The sequence below is a fragment of the Lygodium microphyllum genome, chromosome 7 (assembly GCF_053477565.2).
Source record: "Lygodium microphyllum isolate KBCC chromosome 7, Lygodium_microphyllum_v1.1.10, whole genome shotgun sequence".
NCBI lineage: Eukaryota > Viridiplantae > Streptophyta > Polypodiopsida > Schizaeales > Lygodiaceae > Lygodium > Lygodium microphyllum.
Window position 1 is genome coordinate 149,701,189 of NC_141141.1, and position 17,502 is coordinate 149,718,690.

The 17,502-nt window shown below is 42.4% G+C and overlaps 1 pseudogene; it reads right to left on the minus strand.

Moving 5' to 3' along the window:
- Positions 1-6,105: 6,105 nt before the first annotated feature.
- On the minus strand, positions 6,106-16,164 carry LOC148034080 (cyclin-L1-1 pseudogene; annotated as a pseudogene).
- Positions 16,165-17,502: the final 1,338 nt, after the last annotated feature.

A 17,502-nucleotide genomic window follows, 5' to 3' on the forward strand; every position in this document is an offset into this window, starting at 1 on the left:
AAAAGTCGGGCTGTGCTCAAATATAAATATTAAATAATAAAATATTTAACGAAGCACCTATATGCATACAAGAGAATAAATATTTTTTCAAGCGCTTTAATAAATAAGCGCGCTTACATAAATATTAGCGCCATGCCTTTAGTGATAAAGTGCGCATCCATAAAAAATAGTAATTCTTCTTAGCATTTGGATTCACGTCATCACCCGATGCTACCCAACACCACAGTCACTTGCTCTACACATCAACTAAAGCATTCACAATCACTACAAGATATAGGCCTTATACTGATGTTAAAAGCGACAAAAATGTAAATAAAGAAATTTGCCCTCGTCGTCGCAAAAAGCGTTGTTATTGGCGACGCCATAGAACAGTCGGTATTAGTATCGTTATCAGTATTACTATTTACATTAGTATCAACGTCACAAATAACGACGTTGATACCGATGCAAATAACGATGCTGATAATGACGCTTTGTGATGCTAATAATGATGCCAATAACGACGGGTGCAGTACATTTGCGGCGCTAATAGCGACGGTAACACAGGAAAAAAAATTGTGGCATGCCACATATAGCACTATGTGTTTTATTTGGGCCATACAAAATAGTTTCTACACTGTGTACAATACTCGTGTAAATAAAGACAAAGTATACTTAAATCATAACACTCATACATGAAATAAATACATAATCACATAATGAAAGTGACTGGTACAATCATGGCAAGATATCACTACTACATAGAAAATGTTTACATAGATCACGTGACCAAAAAAGAAGGGTGTGTGAGCTCCAGGAATCCAAGGGCGAGCTATAGATTATTGCCATCCGAAAGCTCGTCCCGCCACAAAGGAACATCGAACACATCCATCCACCATACGATAATGCATTCTAATTAAACATGGTAACTACTACAAACAAGAAAGATGAGTGACTTACAAGGCCGTCACATCCATACAATCGGTTGATCAATGTAGTGAGATCGTGCCTCTCTGCATATCCAGTCTCAACGCCGGTCAAATCATGATTTGTAAAGGAGTACTGCAAAGAAAACAAAATACTAACTGTTAGAAACATGATTGTCAGTACAAAGGATATTATAAAAAAATAAGCAAGAAAAACAAAAGAAAAACTTACAAAGTCCTCCAGATATGTCATGTAGCCGCCACTCCCAAGATGAGGGACCACTCCAGCCTCTAGTCGTGCTCTCACCACCTCGAGCTACTGACTCCAATGTCCTAGAGAATCTGTAGCCTCCTCCTTCAATTAGCACCAATCGTCCCTATCTAGCCACTCGGGCTTTGTAGCCCCACTCTTGAGTGCGTTGTGTGTGTCCGATCGTCTGTGTAATATATATGCATACATGCACTCCATCATCCAGCCTGTAGAAAACCTATCTGTTTCGGCTGGTACCAAAAACTTCTCATGAAAGGATGCTACTATGTAGTCCTTGCTCTCCTCCGGTATGTTTTTTCAATGATCCAAGACATTGTGCCGAAAAACTTGTTGGCACAACTCTCTCATGCGAGCCATCACCCTCCTCTCCTCATTATTCATGATGATGGCTCATGATCTATCATCTACAAGGTAGGTATACCCCTCTGGGGTATGCCTAAGATGGGTCCTCTCCCACCTGTGACCACGCTCTTGGGCATATCCAGGAGACCGACCAGGTTAGTATCTATCGGAGTAGCACCCATAGGGGTGGCACATATGGACGGCTAAGCAAAAGCTTGAGTGACTGGAGTAGACATTTCCACAAGTGTGACAAATCCCATAGGTGACGCAACTCCAGTAGGATGACGAGACCGAGACACCGTGTCCGTACCTCCACAGCAACCACTTGAGCTACGCTCTCTGGAATCGCCACGAGAGCAAGGAGTAGCACCTGTATCCAGAGCCGACCACAGGCTCACTGCATCCCAATCTCTGAAGCATCCCCTTGATCCCCTGATCCTGAAGCACTCCCTCTGTCTGGCCCAAGTCTAAAGCGTAGACCTTTTCTGCTCGAAACTGAAGCATCTCATCGCTCCAAAGTAGATCTAATAGAGTAGCCTAACGATGTCCGAGACAGCTCCTGGTCCGCCACATCTCTCAATCTCACCATCTAATCTAGAGACATGTGACTCCCCATTGCTCATCTCTCGACTCATCTTGATGATCTAAGTATCCACAAAGGTCACTTGCATTGACAAAAAATGATGTTAGCATAATGAATTTAAATCATACAGAGCACGATAATATAGATATTTTAAAAATTATCTTATTTAAAATGCATATCTTATGTACCCTTATAAGTGATTCGTCAGCGAATTGAGTAAGTAGATGCTCCAAGTATGAAGTATCCTATGGTCCTATGTCAATCTCTTGACACAACTCGGCATAAACTAGAAGATAGACATGTCATCACAAAAGAATGAGTCCACCTCCTTCTCAAAGAATTCTTGGACTCCTGTATTTTCATCACTATTACCCAATGTTGGTTCCTCTATATGCTCCAAGCTTTCGATGGCCTCCACCCCTTGCAATATCCACCCCTCTATTTGCATATTGTCCTCATCTATGCTCGGAACATCACTTTGATCATTGTGGGAGCCTTCGCTCAACCGCCAAGACCCACGGACCGCTTATTGTTTCAAGCGTTCCAAGCGAGCTCTCATGGCTATCTCTCACCTAGCCGACACGCCGTCGATCCTACAAATGCAGTGAACTTACCTTGATGCTTGATCGAGTACCCTCCTCTCTCTCACACTCCGGTAGCTCCACGATTCTTGATGCTAGCTCAAGCATCCTCAAGCCTCCTCCATCTCCAAGCTCCATCCTCCATAGCCGCGCGCGCAAGAGAAGAGAAGAGAAGAGAAGAGGAGAAGGGGAGAGGAGACGGTGGAGAGCTTCACCCTCTTGATTCCTCACTCTCTCACACACTCACTCCCTCACACTCTCACACTCCCTTTCTCAAGAGCATACACAAGCAAGAAGGAGAGAAGAAGAGAGGAAGAAGAAGACTAGTTTTTCCACACCAAAGAATGAGCTCTTCATTCACTTTTCAACTTTATATACAAAACCCTACTTCCCTTTTGGGCGGTCATCCCCTTTTTCCCTTTTTTACATGGCCGGTCATAGGCCCTGTTTTCCCTTGTCCTTTTATCTTCCTTATTTCCTTTTCACTACCCTTCTATATTTACAAATTGCACGAGTGAGAGCCCGGTACTCTTTTACAAGATTTTAGGGTGCGCTTTTTTTTTTGGAGATGGGGCGTGGCCAGCAAGGTTTTGGTAGCACCGATGGTTTTTTCCACACCACCTATGAGCTGGGCAAGCCCTCTATGCGACATGATGAGCCCATCCTCCCCTCACCCATGATGAACCCTTCCATCCCATCCTTGGGACAGCAGCTCCCCCGTAGTGGAAGCTATATGCAAGAGCAAGATGAAAATTTTGGGTAGCATAGTATGCAGGGTGCACATGGGTAGCATGCACATGGTAATGAGTAGCATGCACATGGTAGTTTTGGGTAGCAAGGCCCAAATGCTCAATTTGGTTCGCATGTACCACATAGGCAGCATGGAAATTTTTGGCAGCAAGGCCCTAATGCAGGTACACATGAGCAGCATGTTTATAGGCAACAATATGGCCAATGTTTTGGTAATAGTCAACAGCATGTATATGCAGTTTCTTATGCAATGCAGGAGCAGCAAGCCAGTGATTATGACCAGCATCATGCCAATACCTATGCTCATGGACTTGCCACTCATCATATTTATGGTTAGCCTAGGATGCAAGGACACCATTGTAGTCATGTTGGACAGTCATCATGCAATCTTGGGCAGCATGTTTATGGGCAACAATATGGCCAAAGTTTTGGTTATAGTCAGCAGCAAATAGATGTACATGAGTAGCATGGCTATTATCACCATATGCAGTATGGACAACATAAGTATCATTATGAGCAGCAATCACATTGATATGACCCTCCATATGGATAGCATGAGCATTATGATCATGGACAGCCATCTGTTGTACATGAGCAGCAAGATGACTATGAGGAGCATGTCACAACTATTACTGAGCTGATCAATGGTGATGAGCATGTGTGTAGATTGCTATCTAAGGCTAAACGCATTAGACACCTTACTAGTGATACGATACGAGAACTACATGTTGCGGGCTTATGCTATCGATGTGCTAAGCCAATATCTTGTGATCATCCAGACAAATGTAGAGCACAGAATGCAAAACCCCTATTTGTATTTGAATATCATTATGCCAAGGATAGGATAGATCTTGCTGAAGACCATTTTGATGTGGGTCCAAAGCAAGATGAACTTTCATTCAAGAAAGAAGATCATGTAGATCTTAAAGATCATGCTCATATTACGGATCAAGAAAACATGTCCTTTCTGTTGAACAATGCATGAGGAAGACGAGGAACAGAGGGAGAGGAGAAGAGAGACACGAGACATTGGAAGTGAAACCCCAGAAGTGCATCAAGTGAGCACACATAGTTGGAATATATAGAGGGGACCAGGGATGCTATATATAGACAAACTATATATAGCTAATACCCCCGCTCAAATAAAGGTCCCTAACTGTGGATGAAAAAACCCTTGGGGGCTCAAGGGAAAAATCCACAGCTCTATATAGCCCTACTGCTATATTAATATTAAAAAGATATTATTACAAAGTTGAAAGGAGCTAAATCGCTCATGAATATACAAGTGCTTGTTTGTAGGCATCGAAGGAGCTACATCAATCTTGAATTACAATAGATGAAGGAATCGAAGGAGATAAAGGGCCATGAAATTGCGTTATCTTGAGTGTGGATATAATCGGCTATGCAGCATAATCTGTGACATCAAAAACTTAATAGAAAATGTTATATCAATATTAGAACACAATCACAATGTCATAAATCAACTCAGCATCTAGAATATACGATAAAAATTTCATCAGCTCATCAACTAGAATAGACGAAATAGCAGCTGGCATACCACTAGCAAATGGAAAGAAGAATGGTTGAGATGAGCATTATCAAGATGAAAACATTAGCTTCAACATTAGCTCCTTAGCTATAATAGATAAAATATCAAGTAGAATAAACATAAGCTTGAACAGACGAATCAGCTGAAAATAGACAAACAACAGCTGGAAACAAGGAAACATCAGCAGAAAAGAACAAAACACAACTGGGAACAACGAAACATGAGCTAGAATAACTCAATAGCTAGAATAAGGAATGAAACATCAGCTGGAACATTTCAATAGCTTGAATAAGAATGAAATGAAATATCATCCCATCAGCTCGAAACATTTCTTATAAACAAAGCTTGTAATAATTTCAACGCATTAGCTGTAATATAGATGAAATGATATGAAACGTAGCATGAAGAGCCAAAAATCAGTTGGAAGAAGCATTGGATTACTTATCCACAATGTCCAAGACATGCAAAAGCATAACTGAAGTTACAATGATCTTCATTTAATATTGGCCACCACTGGCACACCTTGAGCCTAAAGATTGTAGCAGAGTTTCTCAAAAGATACAACCAACCTGTGCTGCCTTTGAATAATCTGTTGTCAACACGCTTATGGATGTATGGTACGTTCCAAACTCTGGATGAGGTTGCACAGCTCAACAATCTGGAGGCGATCAACATATATAGTAGGAACTGCATCCTTCTTGCTCTGCGGCTTCACACCATCTGGTTGCACATAAGAAGGTGAATGACCTTGCTTACATATCTTTTGCGCGATTTTCAGTGTGAATCAATGTCCCCTCTTCTATGCTTATTAGAGACCTCCAATGCCTCCGAGAATTCGCAGTACCTTTTCCTTGATCCACTGCTGTGCTACCTTTTCCTTGAGCCACTGCTGTGCTACCTTTTCCTTGATCCACTGCTGTGCCTAAGGGAATCACGCTTTGTGCTAGAGCTGTATCTATCTTCACTTTGGTTGTGGGGGATTTTCTCCATCGAATTTTCACTCCGATGTGTTGAGCGAGTGGCAACTTTAACAGCACCTATAAGTACTGCCTTGGTAGATGCAATTCCATGTTCCAAGTCTCTTGACAAAACTCCTACATCCCGTTCAGGCAAAGAAGGTGGAGCTAGGTGAGAAGAAGCTTGTGAGGGTGCTCCATGTGGCAGACAAACCCTAGCTCCACTCAAAGATCAAGCCCTTTTGCTATCTTCTTTGGACAAGTCTTTTGAGGCAAATATTGATGCAAGCAATATTGTTGCAACACAATGGCACAATAGCCCCATGGCACTCTAGAAAGCTCAATCGTGAAGTATTTCAGGATATCCCCAAATGTGAGTTGACCAAGGGCTTGCCAGACATCCGAGTGTCCTGGCCTCTTGTTGCGCCTGGGGATGTTCTTCTATATGGCCCTTGTGCTTGGGCGCTCAACTATTGTCCTTGCACTTCGAGACTATGCTGTGCCAACCCACCAACTCAGCACCCATACAAACTATAGCAATCCAACAATCCTGAACAATCAACCCATCTAGGTACTCCATTATGCCAAACAAGAGTACACCCAAGTCCATAGTATGCAAATTCTCCTATGACCAAAGGAGATTAAAAATGGAAGTAAAATGTATCCCACATCATGATGTGATGTTGCCCACTAGATGCCTACCTTCTCCATCGAGTTCACACCAAAATCTCACTTATATTAGCGTAGCTCAATAAGCAGAACATTGATAAAACCAGGAACTACCACCATGCAATTGCACATTCAAATCTTGAATGTAAGTCCCACATTGAAGAATGGTGAATTGCAATGATCCTCCTTCCTCTTTGATATTTGTTGAGACCCCTGCCTGCATCCCAAGCACCTAGATGTCAGCTTCACCTGCATCGAATAGGGGTTGAGGAAGCCATGTGTTGCTATATGAGTATCTCCAATCCAGAGTCAAGTCAACTTGGACATTAGAGTCCTGCACGGCCACACTGGTATTGCCAAGGGAGACGACAGGCTCAGGCACAATGAGCGAAATGAGGGTGACATTCGTGATGGCAATGTGCATTTGTCCGCCAAAAGGGAATCTGACGGATTTGGTCATGTTTGGGAGCGAAAGGGGGATGGAGCTCTGCAAAACCTGGTCAAGCACCACGTCCTTAAGGTAGTCGATGCCATTCAGTGAGAGCGTGATCCAGATGTTGGGGTTGTCTTCACCTAATGCTTCTTGCCAAGAGGTCAGAAACTCTGGAGGGAGGGTTTGTCTATAAGGTCGGCATCTCCAGCTTCAGCAGTTCATCTCTTCGCTTTGTGTAAGCCTCCGAACCGAGAGGAAGAGGCGGATCACCTTCCCTGCACACACAAATGCAATCGCACGTCATGACGACGTCCTTGAGAAGAGATCGCTTCTCACCACAGTTGGAGGTGAATTCCTCTTTGATCTTCATCGAGAGCCAGAAGCAGGCTACAGCCATGCTCCGGGCATCGAAGTCCTTGAAGGACTGGTTGCAGTAGAAGCGATGGAGGAGGATCTGAGCAGTGGCCATGACGGCCTGGGGCATATGGAGAATGATGTCGGCCTCTTGAATGATCTCGCAGGCGTAAGAGCGAAGGGCATGCTCAAATAAAGAGGAAACAACGCATCACTTCACATGCTTTTGACTACTGAGATGTAGACCTTTGCGTAATGGTGAAACCTCGTTCTGATACCATGTTGAACAATGCGTGAGGAAGACGAGGAACGGAGGAAGAGAGAGGAGAAGAGACACACGAGACACCGGAAGTGGAACCCCAGAAGTGCATCAAGTGAGCACACATAGTTGGAATATATAGAGGGGACCAGGGATGCTATATATAGACAAACTATATATAGCTAATACTTTCAAGAGACCCTTCAGCATGTACACATGTCACATATAAGGGTTGATGTAGTATACTTGTCAGCTTATGCAACCCCATGTATTATTGATAACATCCAAGCACACACCGAGCTTAATCATATGATGCTTATGGCAGACTCGATGCAACAGCTAGTGGTACTGACCATTCTAGCTTTACTTGTGGATGATAACCCAATGCATGGAAAGGATAACCACTTTCTATTTGACCCCGGTGGTAGTGCAGAGAGCCACGCTTGCATGGATGACCTGTATGCTGGTTATGCTTACCATGGAGGTTATCCATTTGATCCCGGGGGTTGAAAAAAGCTCTATCTACATCAGCACTCCCCTGGTGCATTCCCCTCACCTTGAGGCGGCAACCTTGGCTAAAGGACAACTAGATTTGGGCCTGTTTTGTAGTAGATAGCCATCTATTTTTGAATAATTTTGGGCTTGCATTAATTGCATCCATGCATGATCTACCTAGACTGAAAGTACACTCAAGGAACTCAGTTTTGACATGTGGAATGTCTCATTTGGAGTTGCCCATGGCAAGTTATGATCAGTTTTCCACTGCAGGCATATTCGAGATAGCATACTGTCCAGTGTTGTCCAGCCCTTCTTGTTTGGAATTGGTGCATATCCTTGTACTGAGTTACCTTTTTCCCTCATGCTCACACTGCATACATGCTCATAGGCCACCATTCGACAATTCACCACCCTCCCCCCACCCAGTCGTACCAATAGAGAGAATTGGATGGAAACAAGCTGAAGGGTAGAAATAGAGAGAATGACCATCTAGATTTGGCATTCATTGAGAAGTTTCCAGATATCATCAAGTGGGAGATCATGAAGAAGCTTCATGAATCGTGGTCTGTGGAGGTTCACGAAAACAAGAAAGAAAAGAGTTGGAATTTGTTCATGGATGCTCAATAGCAAGATACGTGGGATGCTTGGTGCACTGACAACCTCCTATTTGTTCAATTAACAACCCACTCGAAGTTGGTAGACAGAGGGTTTTTACAACATACAGTGTTGAAACCCTCAGAAGCTGGCATTATTATGATGATGGCACAATAAGGATCCTAAGAAGAATGGGTTTTGATGCTTTCAGAACAGAATATCTCCCCCTTTGTAGTGGTTTGAAAGCTGAATTCAAAGATGTTGAAAAGAAGGAAGTAGAAGAGATATTGGCCAGAGAATCCTCCAGAGACTGAAGCCCCTCTCTGATTCTATTTTGTTGAATACAGACTAACTGGTTGGAGCCAACCCCCTGATGATATAAGGTTGGATCGGGAATTTGGTGAACGTAGGCGATATTCACATAGAAAAAAGAAAAATTACATAATAAAAGCAACCACAAGGGAAACGGCCTCGACAAGAGGGGGTACATGGGTGGGTGGGTGAGGAAGGGACCCCATCAGAACAGAACTAGTACGGGGTAGACACACATGATTGGGTAATGATATATGCAAGAGGTATGCACATCAGACGCATAGGGACGTGTCTCCACACTTAAGACCTTACTGGTTAGAGTAGATTGATCGACATGGCCATGAACATGTCAACCGACTAGATACTGGAGTCCCCACACTTAAGATATAACATACACTTGCAAACAGAAAAGTAGGGTTAAGAACACTTGGTCCATTTCGTAGATGGTTGAAGGAAACCGCCGTTGTTGATGCAGAAAGATTGAAACCATCGTCGGGCGGCAAGAGGGACCAGGGCGCGCCACAGAACACATCCGTATAGTAGGGATCATGCAACAACACCCAGGGAGGTAGTTTTGTCAATAAAGTTCGTTGATTCAAGTGTCGATGATGAAGAATAGAACTCTCGGCTCATGGGTACTCAAGAGGATGATAGAACAGTCACTCACCCCATGACACACATCGCTCAATGAATAAGCATAAAATCCCATAACTCACAGTGCGTTCAGAATTGAACAAGGGGAAAGTAATTAGGAGGGAGTATGCTAGTGTTGTGCACAATCGATAGTGCAGCCATGTGTTCCACCCATCTGGCATAGGTGCAAGGAGGAAGGCCAGGGAGCCTTGTAGTGCAGTGCACAAAACATGGTAACGTGTCATGTGCTGATGGCAAAGACCCGTCCTGTGTGTGCATAGGGAAACGGAAATGAACCTAACTCCAATTGTCATAACGTCCATCAATCTCACCTCTCGGAATTGATTGAGGAAAAACACCAGTCACACTCAGCCCACCCTCTGTCTCACACTCTGTTGAAAGATACAGAGGGAAACCCATTCCTGAAATCCATTGATGTAATCCTCACATTCACTTGTGCAAAGGTTGTACTCCTTGTATGCATTTGATGGTGCAACACTGCATCCTGCCCTATGCTAGCGTACAGTGTAAGAAGGAAGGCCAAGGAGCCTTATGGTGCAGTGCACAAGAACAGATCGTGTGTTGTGCATTGAGAGGCCCAACTCGTGCGTGCAACGCTGCATTCACATGTTAGAATATCAAGCTCATATTATTCTCCTATTAGTATGTATGACCGACATTAGCCTTGTCCAACTGTATCAATAAGTGTGGGACATTAAATAAGTCGGTGGTCTTAGACCCAATGTGAATGGTCCTATAGACCTTAGTACTATTGTATATACTTATGCTACGTGTGTGGTTATGAGATAATGTCATAATGAATGGAAGAAGAAGAGAGCATGCTTGCTCATCACTCTGTCTCTACCTCTCTCAATCTCAACATGGTATCAGAGCCATTCTAAGCGGGCTCTCTAGAGCAGGAGGAAGTCAAGAAGACTTGCAGGAGTTGAAGATCAGGATTTCTCAAAGACCAAATAGGCTGCCATTGTTTCTCCAAGGTATGCATTTGTTCATGTGAGATTCTATGCTTCATGGCAATGGTGAAGACTTATCTGGGACTCTTTGGGAGCATCATTGAGCACATTTGAGTGCTTGATAATCATTATTACCTTCACCACGTGCTGCTGGAAGAGCCTGACAGGCTGCGTGAACTACGCATGTTTGCAGGCTGAATGCATCTGTTGTACTCCATCCTAATGCTTGGTCACAAACTGCCTTCTTTGACACCCTAAAAGCACTCATTACAAAAGTCCCCATGGTGGCTCAAGGTCCCCTTTGTAGTCAGATTCGTCCTAGAAATATTGATGACAAACTAGCAAATGTAGTCCCATTGCCAATTTTTAAGGGAGAGTACAATGAAGACCCCGATCTTCATGTAGCAGAATTTATGGTAGCATGTGTGGCTAACAATGCTAGAACCCCTGAGCATTGGTTAGTGATATTCCCCGCCACTTTCAAAGGCACGAAATTTCAATGGTATGAGAGACAGGCACCAGGAACTTTTGGCACATGGAATGACCTGAAGTTGACCTTCCTCACTAAATTCAGACGTGACGGTCTTGAAGAGCGGATGCGAGAGGAGTTCATAAACCTAAGTCAAACCTCTGGAGAAAGAGTAGAAGCTTATGTCTCACGAATGGAATCCATCCTGAAGAGATGGACCAACCATCATTTGGATGAAGGCATGCAGAAAGGAGTGTTCCTTAGAGGCCTAGAACTAGAAATTCTCAAGTTCCTGGAATTGGGAAGACCAGTCGATCTCCAAGTTGCAATGGAAGGTGCAAGATTGTATGACGAAGTAGAAGGAAGGCTGTCAATGACTCCAAGAAGAGGAATCTTACCTCCTCCCATGCTAGGAATGGTATACCCACCAAATGCAGTCCCAGAGACAGTTCCCTATCCCTATCCTCAGATGCAAACAGTTTCACAGTACAGTGCACCTAATCCACAGTGGTCACCGTAGACGACAATACCTCTAATGATGGTTAAACCACAACAACAGTGGCCTCAAACAATTCCTCCAATGGTGAATCAATAATCCCAAGTCTCAATATGAGTTTTGAATCAAAACCAGAACCGAGGACCCTCTGGATCAACCCAACTTGTATATGAAATAATTACAAAAGCTTCCCAAAACCTACTACAAATACTTCAGGAGGTGAAAATTTGAAGGACTACTTATCCAACTCACTCGCAACTATCAAGAAAGAGCTTATGGATGTGATTACAGAGTAGCTGCAGATGTTGAAGGTGAATACTGCTAATATATCTACTCCTACAGTAGCTGGGAGAGATGTGATGTATTCTAATACATGGTGTGGAAAGTACCATCAAGCGGGACATTTAGCCATTGAATGTACCCGAAAACTAACCATTCCTGGAGCCTTCTATTCCTACTCTCTATGAAAGAACCATACAGAGGATATTTGCTCTTTGAAAGAGATGCAGGAATGAAGACAGAAATATGAAAATGCAAGATTCAACTTACTAGATTCTAAAATGACAATGCAGGACATTGGACCAAAGCCTAGGGATTTTGGTCCTAATTTTGGTCTATGGAGGTTTCCCTCTCAAAGTTACACAGGACAACAGTCTGGCGGTGGTTAGAGATCAGAGGTGGAATGTTAATAATGTGGAGAAAAGGGTCACATCTCCCCGAATTGTCCAAACCCTAGAAGATCTTTGGATTACAAGCCCTTATGCAGCCGATGAAAAGGGGAAGGCCATACTACAAAAGATTGTCCAAGTCCAGCCCCTGTGAAATCTACTTCTGATACCCAATAGAAGACCCAATAACAACCAGCTTCCAATTTGGTGGAATTGGAAGTGACTGCAGTAACGCGAGCAAAGAAAGGAGAACTAGTAGTTCCAAAAGAGAACGTTCCTTCTGCAAAGATGGTGAAGTTCAACCTCCCTTGGAAAAAACAGAACAATGCAATCCAAAATAAGGAAGTACACAGCACCACAGAGCCATAGAGAGCTATAGAGACAATAGGAGAGACAGGACTCGAGGTCCAAGAAATAGAGGATGCAAAAGTTCCTCCTCATGAAGAATAAGCGCATATGTTACCGCTCCTGGAAGAAAAAGGGAAGATAAAAGTGTGTGTGGCCCCATTTTCCAATTGATTGGAAAAGCCTGTGGATCCTATCAAAGATTATTACTTGGTCAAAGACCTAAACACCTTTAAGCCAAACTTAACCTTCCAACAAATGCTGATGCTATCTCCCAGTTACTGAAAAAGATTCAAAAGCAACTTGACAAGAAGACACGGCCTAAGGATTGCTCCCTCAACAATAAGAAAGTCCAATAGAGCCTCAGGACCTATGAAGGAAGTGGATGTGGCTAACAACTTCCTAGATCCTGGAACCCCAAAGACTAGTGTATGGATATAAGGATGCTTTGTTTCAGATGCATTGATTGATGGAGGCTCATCAGTAAACATAATGACGGATGTGACAATGAAGGACTTAGGTTTGCAAAGGAATCCAACCTACACACTGGCTTATTAGATTGGCAGATCAAATCAGAATTAAACCATTGGGCATCCTCCCATATGTAAAAAAAACCCTTGCAGGAAGAGACTATTGGCTGACATATTTGGTGGTCAAACCAAATTCCTATGGGACCTCATACCCTCTGCTGCTGGGAAGACCTTGGCTTTTTAAAGCAAGATGGACTTGTTCAAAGGAACCCTAACCCTAGGCAGAGAACCCCATAAAGTGGTGTTGAAATTGTATGGATTGCAAAAAGGCAATGGATCCACATCCATCGAAGTCATAACACACTCCTCGAATGAAGTAACAGATGGTACATGAGGAGACAAAGAGACTGTTAAATAGATATTTCCCAAGAAAACAGAGGCACAGTCCCTAACAATGGGCATTGTAAGCCAACTACCAAAGGAAGAAAAGTCTTTGTCCATGGGAAAATACCTCTTGCCTCAACTCAAAGTGACTAATGAAATCACCTCTAACAGCGAGATAGAAGCATGGATGTACTGTTCTCCCTGTTACATGGCAGTCGTAGAGTCACAAGCAGAGATAGAAGCAGAGCCAGAACCATAGACAAGAGGTAGAAGTAGAAGCAAACATAGAGATGGAGGACCTGTTCTTCTCCTATAGAGCCTCTACGTAAGCAGAGATAGAGCCTCTAGAGGAAGAGGATGAAAATGATGAGAAATAAAATAAAGTAGGTTATGAAAGTGCAGATAAAGCATTTCCTTTGATAGCAGATGATCTTGTTGATGTCCCTACAAAGACCTTAAAGGCCAAAGATCCCGAGGTATTGAATGGAATGACCATGGTTCCATTTGGGTTGACCAATGGACCACAAAGTATGCGAAATTTGCATAATCAATGAATCAAATGTATAAAAATTAAGTTCACTAGTGGCTCCTGTCGCCTTGCCCATTCATTCTGGAGAAAAGATGATGATGATGCCCCTTTTCAACAGAAGCTAGAGCCATCAAAGCCAGGCTTATAGAATGTCTGTGCTATGTAACATTCCTGGATGCATCCTCTGAAGATGAATCTCTAAGTCTAGAAGAAATCACCACTCACACAGAAGAAAATAAGGCTTTGATACCCTTCCAACAATTTCAATAGACAAATGAATCATCTCTTGAGAATGAGAACACTGGTTCTCGTGGAACATTAGACAATGACACTACTCCCTTGAAGGAGTCAGACCTCTATCCAAAAGCAATCTGTGGGACATTTATCCACGAAGTGGAAGGTGAAAGGAAAGTGACATTCTTGGATACTGACGGTATTGAAAGTCACCTGAAAGTGGGTCTCAATCTTCCAAAAGAAGAACTAGTGGTCATGTGAGACCTACTGAAGGAGAACTTAGATGTGTTTGCTTGGTCGTATAAAGATCTAAAGGGAATTGATCCCACAGTATGTCAACATCACATTGACCTAGAGCCTGATACCAAACCTGGAAGGACAAGACAAGGGCGTATGAACCCTAATTATTCTACTCTGGTGAAGGTTGAATTATTAAAGCTTCGTGAAGCCAGTTCATTTATCATGTGGCTAACAGTGAATGGGTTTCACCCATTGTGGTAGTATCCAAGAAGAACGGGAAACTTCAAATATGCATGAACTTTCGAAAGCTCAACTCGAAGAAGAAGAAGAAGGATCATTTCCCTATCCCTTTCACAAATCAACTATTGGACACAGTGGCAGGCCATGAGCTCTATTCCCTCTTGGATGGATTTAGCCATAGAATGGGGGACCTATCCAAAATTGCAGAAGAGGACCAATTCAAAACAATCTTCACCACAAAATGGGGGACCTATACCTATAGAGTGATGCCGTTTAGGCTCTATAATGCTCTTGCCACCTTCCAATGAGTAATGCAGGCTACCTTCCAGAATCTTCTGTATGATTTCATTGAGGTGTATCTCGATGACTTCTGTGTCTATAGCTTAATACGCGAGCATTGGGGACACCTATAGCAATGCTTTGATAGAGGTCGATGTTAGCTATATATAGTTTGACCAAAATAGCATCAGATTTTTCCAAATGATGCTCATGACGTTGTGAATATTCAATAAGAGATATAGATGCTTTGTCAAAGTGGATATCATCCTTGTTAGACAAAATAGTGATGATATTATCATATAAAGGATCTTTGATGGTATGAAGAAGTTGAGTAACAATCTAATTTTTAGCAACAGGAGCGCGGGCAGCACCAAGCTGATTGATAATGTCTTTAAAAACCTCGATATGAGAGTGCATAGAAGTACCAACCTTATATTGAAGATTCTTCAAACAAGTTTGGACATATAAAATTTCGGTGATTGATTTCTTCTCAAACCTTGAGATAGGATACTCCCAAACAGCATGAGAGGTTTCCAGATGAAAGACATCCAACATAAGTGAGTCAGGAAGTGCGGACAATATATAACAATGAGCTGCTTTGTCACGACGAATCCAATCAGTATGATCAATTTTCCATTGTTCAAATAATGGGCCATCAGTAATCACAGAATTGTTATTCATCACATCAATAGGTTGAACTAGGGAAGACATGTCGCCCAAAACAATATCAAATAATTCGTCACCTTCAAGAATTAGCATCATCTTTGCTTTCCACCCAGGAAAGCCTTGTCCTTGGAAGAAGGGAACCGAACGTTGGCCAGACGAATATCCGTTAACAATTACGCAATTGGCCATGCTTGTATATTGAGAGAAAACAAATAAGATGAGATCGCAGAATCTACAAACCATGATCAGAAGCTTCCTTTTCCTGTCACAAAAGCAGCAATTCCCGCTATCTTTCTCGATAAAAATGCTTTTATTATGGATCATGAAATTAAGTGGTATTGCTATCAGGAACATATGGCTCACTGGTCTGGGTTGTGGTTTAATGCGCGTGGATGTGATCGGTTGCCATCGATGCTCATCTGACTTCACCATGCTCGCCAAGTCCTTGTCGAGCCACCTGATTCTTGTCTGACTTCACCATGCTCGCGGTTGGCTAAACGGTTCCTTAATTTGGGATAATGGAGTATTTAGCAAGAATCACACGTATCTTTTTACTCTGGTTACATATGTCTGTGACGGCTTTGAAAAGGTTGAAGCAGAAGCACTGCAGCTTTCTAGATGGTGTGGAGATCAATTTTACATCAATAATGATTGAGAGTTTGGAGGGAAGATCTGTGTATTGTCAACTCTGAAAGGCATATTTGTACATCCACAAATGTGTCCTCATATTAGTACAAACATGATGCATGATCAAGCAGAGGATACAGTGGATAAAGTGTTCGATGTGTGCTTTTCACCTTGTTAGTTTGAGTCTGCTTGATAGCAAGCAGCTTCATGTACAAGGTGTCTTACTTGCTTGATAGGAGCAGTCAAAGTTGGTGTCCAGTTTAAGCCCCTGACATTGGAGATGGTGGACATTACTTTTTGAACCTTTGTGATGTAAGGTATGGTTTCTGGCAAAAGCTCCTATGAATGCACAAGATAGGTTTCACATCCAATCTGGATGCTTCATAGTTATTCCATTGATGAGCATCTATATTCTAGCTGATGATACATTGTTTCGTTTATATTCTTTCCAGCTGATGAGGGTCTATATTCCAGCTGATGACACATTATTTCGTTTATATTCTTTCCAGCTGATGAGCATCTATATTCCAACTAATGAAAAATGTTTTATTTATATTCTGTTCATGGGGCCCCACATGTGTTATGTTGTCTACAGAGCAGTGTCGCGAACCGTCTCTATAGACCTTGTGTTGTTCTAATGTCACAGGCTAGCTGATGATACATTGTTTCGTTTATATTCTTTCCAGCTGATGAGGGTCTATATTCCAGCTGATGACACATTATTTTGTTTATATTCTTTCCAGCTGATGAGCGTCTATATTCCAGTTAATGAAAAATGTTTTATTTATATTCTGTTCATGGGGCCCCACATGTGTTATGTTGTCTATACAGCGGTGTCGCGAACTGTCTCTATAGACCTTGTGTTGTTCTAATGCCACTCTAATGTTTTTCTTTAAGTTTTGATGTGACAGATATACTGCTTACATCCCAAGTTCAGTTGAAGGAATTTCTTGGAGATTTTATCTTTTACAATGATGTCACTTATCCTTATTTTACATGTTGTATATTTAGGAGTGATAAAGCTCTTTTGATGCCTCTGAATAGGCTGTTGTAATTCAGGAGTGATGTAGCTCCTTCTCCGTTGATGTTGTAATTCACAAGTGATGTAGCTCCTTTGATGCCTATGAATAGGCTCTTATAAGTTCCACTTTGTAATTTTATATTTTGAATATTAATATAACGGTAGGCCTAT